This window comes from Oncorhynchus keta, unplaced genomic scaffold (genome assembly GCF_023373465.1).
Source record: "Oncorhynchus keta strain PuntledgeMale-10-30-2019 unplaced genomic scaffold, Oket_V2 Un_contig_330_pilon_pilon, whole genome shotgun sequence".
In the NCBI taxonomy this organism is placed as follows: Eukaryota; Metazoa; Chordata; class Actinopteri; order Salmoniformes; family Salmonidae; genus Oncorhynchus; species Oncorhynchus keta.
The window spans coordinates 38,579-46,039 of NW_026287185.1; positions in this window are offsets into that span (position 1 = coordinate 38,579).

Sequence of the window (7,461 nt, forward strand, 5' to 3'; positions counted from 1 at the left end):
CTACTGTCCTCTTTATGGAGATACCTTTCCTCTTTACAGAGGTTACTGTCCTCTTTACGGAGGTTACTGTCCTCTTTACAGAGGTTACAGTCGTCTTTACGGAGTGACCTTTCCTCTTTACGGAGACTACTGTCCTCTTTATGGAGATACCTTTCCTCTTTACGGAGGTTACTGTCCTCTTTACAGAGGTTACAGTCGTCTTTACGGAGTGACCTTTCCTCTTTACGGAGACTACTGTCCTCTTTATGGAGATACCTTTCCTCTTTACGGAGGTTACTGTCCTCTTTACAGAGGTTACTGTCCTCTTTACGGAGGTTACTGTCCTCTTTACAGAGGTTACTGTCCTCTTTACGGAGGTTACTGTCCTCTTTACAGAGGTTACTGTCCTCTTTACAGAGTCTACTGTCCTCTTTACGGGGGTTACTGTCCTCTTTACGGAGTGACCTTTCCTCTTTACGGAGACTACTGTCCTCTTTATGGAGATACCTTTCCTCTTTACAGAGGTTACTGTCCTCTTTACGGAGGTTACTGTCCTCTTTACAGAGGTTACAGTCGTCTCCTTCCCTTCATATATGGGTCTTGAACTCTCCTTCCCTTCATGTCTGGGCCTTGAACTCCCCTTCATATCTGGGTCTTGAACTCTCCTTCCCTTCATGTCTGGGCCTTGAACTCCCCTTCCCTTCATATCTGGGTCTTGAACTCTCCTTCTCTTCATGTCTGGGCCTTGAACTCTCCTTCCCTTCATATCTGGGTCTTGAACTCCCCTTCATGTCTGGGTCTTGAACTCCCCTTCATGTCTGGGCCTTGAACTCTCCTTCCCTTCATGTCTGGGTCTTGAACTCTCCTTCTCTTCATGTCTGGGCCTTGAACTCTCCTTCCCTTCATGTCTGGGTCTTGAACTCTCCTTCCCTTCATGTCTGGGTCTTGAACTCTCCTTCTCTTCATGTCTGGGCCTTGAACTCTCCTTCCCTTCATGTCTGGGTCTTGAACTCTCCTTCCCTTCATGTCTGGGTCTTGAACTCTCCCTCCCTTCATATCTGGGTCTTGAACTCTCCTTCCCTTCATGTCTGGGTCTTGAACTCCCCTTCCCTTCATATCTGGGTCTTGAACTCTCCTTCCCTTCATATCTGGGTCTTGAACTCTCCTTCTCTTCATGTCTGGGCCTTGAACTCCTCCCTTCATATCTGGGTCTTGAACTCTCCTTCCCTTCATATCTGGGTCTTGAACTCTCCTTCCCTTCATGTCTGGGTCTTGAACTCTCCTTCCCCTTCATATCTGGGTCTTGAACTCTCCTTCCCTTCATGTCTGGGCCTTGAACTCTCCTTCCCTTCATATCTGGGGAACTCTCCTTCCCTTTCTGGGAACTCTCCTTCCCTTCATATCTGGGTCTTGAACTCTCCTTCCCTTCATGTCTGGGCCTTGAACTCCCCCTTCATATCTGGGTCTTGAACTCTCCTTCCCTTCATGTCTGGGCCTTGAACTCTCCTTCCCTTCATGTCTGGGTCTTGAACTCTCCTTCCCTTCATGTCTGGGTCTTGAACTCTCCTTCCCTTCATGTCTGGGCCTTGAACTCTCCTTCCCTTCATGTCTGGGTCTTGAACTCTCCTTCCCTTCATGTCTGGGTCTTGAACTCTCCTTCCCTTCATGTCTGGGTCTTGAACTCCCCTTCATGTCTGGGTCTTGAACTCTCCTTCCCTTCATATCTGGGTCTTGAACTCTCCTTCCCTTCATATCTGGGTCTTGAACTCTCCTTCCCTTCATATCTGGGTCTTGAACTCCCCTTCATGTCTGGGTCTTGAACTCTCCTTCCCTTCATATCTGGGTCTTGAACTCTTCCCTCCTTCCCTTCATATCTGGGCCTTGAACTCTCCTTCCCTTCATGTCTGGGTCTTGAACTCTCCTTCATATCTGGGTCTTGAACTCTCCCCTTCATATCTGGGTCTTGAACTCTCCTTCCCTTCATGTCTGGGTCTTGAACTCTCCTTCTCTTCATGTCTGGGCCTTGAACTCTCCTTCCCTTCATGTCTGGGTCTTGAACTCTCCTTCCCTTCATGTCTGGGTCTTGAACTCTCCTTCCCTTCATATCTGGGTCTTGAACTCTCCTTCCCTTCATGTCTGGGTCTTGAACTCTCCTTCCCTTCATATCTGGGTCTTGAACTCTCCTTCCCTTCATATCTGGGTCTTGAACTCTCCTTCCCTTCATGTCTGGGTCTTGAACTCTCCTTCTCTTCATGTCTGGGTCTTGAACTCTCCTTCCCTTCATGTCTGGGTCTTGAACTCTCCTTCCCTTCATATCTGGGTCTTGAACTCTCCTTCCCTTCATGTCTGGGTCTTGAACTCCTTCCCTTCATATCTGGGTCTTGAACTCTCCTTCTCTTCATGTCTGGGCCTTGAACTCTCCTTCCCTTCATGTCTGGGTCTTGAACTCTCCTTCCCTTCATATCTGGGCCTTGAACTCTCCTTCCCTTCATGTCTGGGTCTTGAACTCTCCTTCCCTTCATATCTGGGTCTTGAACTCTCCTTCTCTTCATGTCTGGACCTTGAACTCCCCTTCATATCTGGACCATGAACTCCCCTTCATATCTGGGTCTTGAACTCTCCCTCCCTTCATATCTGGGTCTTGAACTCTCCTTCCCTTCATATCTGGGTCTTGAACTCTCCTTCCCTTCATATCTGGGTCTTGAACTCTCCTTCCCTTCATATCTGGGTCTTGAACTCTCCTCTCTTCATGTCTGGACCTTGAACTCCCCTTCATATCTGGACCATGAACTCCCCTTCATATCTGGGTCTTGAACTCTCCCTCCCTTCATATCTGGGTCTTGAACTCTCCTTCCCTTCATATCTGGGTCTTGAACTCTCCTTCCCTTCATATCTGGGTCTTGAACTCTCCTTCCCTTCATATCTGGGTCTTGAACTCTCCTTCCCTTCATATCTGGGTCTTGAACTCTCCTCTCTTCATGTCTGGACCTTGAACTCCTTCCCTTCATATCTGGGTCTTGAACTCTCCTCCTTCATGTCTGGACCTTGAACTCTCCTTCCCTTCATGTCTGGGTCTTGAACTCTCCTTCTCCTTCATATCCTCCCTTCATGTCTGGACCTTGAACTCTCCTTCCCTTCATATCTGGGTCTTGAACTCTCCTTCCCTTCATATCTGGGTCTTGAACTCTCCTTCCCTTCATATCTGGGTCTTGAACTCTCCTTCCCTTCATGTCTGGGTCTTGAACTCCCTTCTTATCTGGTCTTGAACTCCTTCCCTTCATATCTGGGTCTTGAACTCTCCTTCCCTTCATATCTGGGTCTTGAACTCTCCTTCCCTTCATATCTGGGTCTTGAACTCTCCTTCCCTTCATATCTGGGTCTTGAACTCCCCTTCATGTCTGGGTCTTGAACTCTCCTTCCCTTCATGTCTGGGTCTTGAACTCTCCTTCCCTTCATATCTGGGTCTTGAACTCTCCTCTCTTCATGTCTGGGCAGATCAGTATTTTATTGTTTTCTCTGTTATTCAGTTTAATCTCTGATTGAAGATGTATAGTGTCTGCTATCAAGACCTGCTGTGTTGCTGTAAATAAACAAGACCTGCTTGTCTGATGTGTAAATACAACATTATAAAGACCTGCTGTCTGTTGCTGTAAATAAACAAGACCTGCTGTGTTGCTGTAAATAAACAAGACCTGCTTCACCTGATGTGTTGCTGTACATTATAAACACCTCTGGTCTGTCAATACAGTACATTATAAACACCTCTGGTCTGTAAATACAGTACATTATAAACACCTCTGGTCTGTAAATACAGTACATTATAAACACCTCTGGTCTGTAAATACAGTACATTATAAACACCTCTGGTCTGTAAATACAGTACATTATAAACACCTCTGGTCTGTAAATACAGTACATTATAAACACCTCTGGTCTGTAAATACAGTACATTATAAACACCTCTGGTCTGTAAATACAGTACATTATAAACACCTCTGGTCTGTAAATACAGTACATTATAAACACCTCTGGTCTGTAAATACAGTACATTATAAATACAGTACATTATTACCTCTGGTCTGTAAACACCTCTGGTCTGTAAATACAGTACATTATAAACACCTCTGGTCTGTAAATACAGTACATTATAAACACCTCTGGTCTGTAAATACAGTACATTATAAACACCTCTGGTCTGTAAATACAGTCTGGTCTGTAAATACAGTACATTATAAACACCTCTGGTCTGTAAATACAGTACATTATAAACACCTCTGGTCTGTAAATACAGTACATTATAAACACCTCTGGTCTGTAAATACAGTACATTATAAACACCTCTGGTCTGTAAATACAGTACATTATAAACACCTCTGGTCTGTAAATACAGTACATTATAAACACCTCTGGTCTGTAAATACAGTACATTATAAACACCTCTGGTCTGTAAATACAGTACATTATAAACACCTCTGGTCTGTAAATACAGTACATTATAAACACCCTGGTCTGGTCTGTAAATACAGTACATTATAAACACCTCTGGTCTGTAAATACAGTACATTATAAACACCTCTGGTCTGTAAATACAGTACATTATAAACACCTCTGGTCTGTAAATACAGTACATTATAAACACCTCTGGTCTGTAAATACAGTACATTATAAACACCTCTGGTCTGTAAATACAGTACATTATAAACACCTCTGGTCTGTAAATACAGTACATTATAAACACCTCTGGTACATTATAAACACCTCTGGTACCTCTGGTCTTATAAACACCTCTGGTCTGTAAATACAGTACATTATAAACACCTCTGGTCTGGTCTGTAAATACAGTACATTATAAACACTCTGGTCTGGTCTGTCTGTAAATACAGTACATTATAAACACCTCTGGTCTGTAAATACAGTACATTATAAACACCTCTGGTCTGTAAATACAGTACATTATAAACACAGTACATTATCTGGTCTGTAAATACAGTACATTATAAACACCTCTGGTCTGTAAATACAGTACATTATAAACACCTCTGGTCTGTAAATACAGTACATTATAAACACCTCTGGTCTGTAAATACAGTACATTATATAAATACAGTACCTCTGGTCTGTAAATACAGTACATTATAAACACCTCTGGTCTGTAAATACAGTACATTATAAACACCTCTGGTCTGTAAATACAGTACATTATAAACACCTCTGGTCTGTAAATACAGTACATTATAAACACCTCTGGTCTGTAAATACAGTACATTATAAACACCTCTGGTCTGTAAATACAGTACATTATAAACACCTCTGGTCTGTAAATACAGTACATTATAAACACCTCTGGTCTGTAAATACAACATTATAAACACCTCTGGTCTGTAAATACAGTACATTATAAACACCTCTGGTCTGTAAATACAGTACATTATAAACACCTCTGGTCTGTAAATACAGTACATTATAAACACCTCTGGTCTGTAAATACAGTACATTATAAACACCTCTGGTCTGTAAATACAGTACATTATAAACACCTCTGGTCTGTAAATACAGTACATTATAAACACCTCTGGTCTGTAAATACAGTACATTATAAACACCTCTGGTCTGTAAATACAGTACCTCTGGTCATTATAAACACCTCTGGTCTGTAAATACAGTACATTATAAACACCTCTGGTCTGTAAATACAGTACATTATAAACACCTGGTCTGTAAAATACAGTACATTATAAACACCTCCTCTGTAAATACAGTACATTATAAACACCTCTGGTCTGTAAATACAGTACATTATAAACACCTCTGGTCTGTAAATACAGTACATTATAAACACCTCTGGTCTGTAAATACAGTACATTATAAACACCTCTGGTCTGTAAATACAGTACATTATAAACACCTCTGGTCTGTAAATACAGTACATTATAAACACCTCTGGTCTGTAAATACAGTACATTATACACCTCTGGTCTGTAAAATAAACACCTCTGGTCTGTAAATACAGTACATTATAAACACCTCTGGTCTGTAAATACAGTACATTATAAACACCTCTGGTCTGTAAATACAGTACATTATAAACACCTCTGGTCTGTAAATACAGTACATTATAAACACCTCTGGTCTGTAAATACAGTACATTATAAACACCTCTGGTCTGTAAATACAGTACATTATAAACACCTCTGGTCTGTAAATACAGTACATTATAAACACCTCTGGTCTGTAAATACAGTACATTATAAACACCTCTGTCTGTAAATACAGTACCTCTGGTCTGTACAATACAGTACATTATAAACACCTCTGGTCTGTAAATACAGTCTGTAAATACAGTACATTATAAACACCTCTGGTCTGTAAATACAGTACATTATAAACACCTCTGGTCTGTAAATACAGTACATTATAAACACCTCTGGTCTGTAAATACAGTACATTATAAACACCTCTGGTCTGTAAATACAGTACATTATAAACACCTCTGGTCTGTAAATACAGTACATTATAAACACCTCTGGTCTGTAAATACAGTACATTATAAACACCTCTGGTCTGTAAATACAGTACATTATAAACACCTCTGGTCTGTAAATACAGTACATTATAAACACCTCTGGTCTGTAAATACAGTACATTATAAACACCTCTGGTCTGTAAATACAGTACATTATAAACACCTCTGGTCTGTAAATACAGTACATTATAAACACCTCTGGTCTGTACATTATAAATACAGTACATTATAAACACCTCTGGTCTGTAAATACAGTACATTATAAACACCTCTGGTCTGTAAATACAGTACATTATAAACACCTCTGGTCTGTAAATACAGTACATTATAAACACCTCTGGTCTGTAAATACAGTACATTATAAACACCTCTGGTCTGTAAATACAGTACATTATAAACACCTCTGGTCTGTCAATACAGTACATTATAAACACCTCTGGTCTGTCAATACAGTACATTATAAACACCTCTGGTCTGTAAATACAGTACATTATAAACACCTCTGGTCTGTAAATACAGTACATTATAAACACCTCTGGTCTGTAAATACAGTACATTATAAACACCTCTGGTCTGTAACTACAGTACATTATAAACACCTCTGGTCTGTAAAATACAGTACATTATAAACACCTCTGGTCTGTAAATACAGTACATTATAAACACCTCTGGTCTGTAAATACAGTACATTATAACACCTCTGGTCTGTAAATACAGTACATTATAAACACCTCTGGTCTGTAAATACAGTACATTATAAACACCTCTGGTCTGTAAATACAGTACATGATAAACACTCTGGTCTGTAAATACAGTACATTATAAACACCTCTGGTCTGTAAATACAGTACATTATAAACACCTCTGGTCCATTATAAAAATTATAAACAGTAAATTATAAACCTCTGGTCTGTAAATACAGTACATTATAAACACCTCTGGTCTGTAAATACAGTACA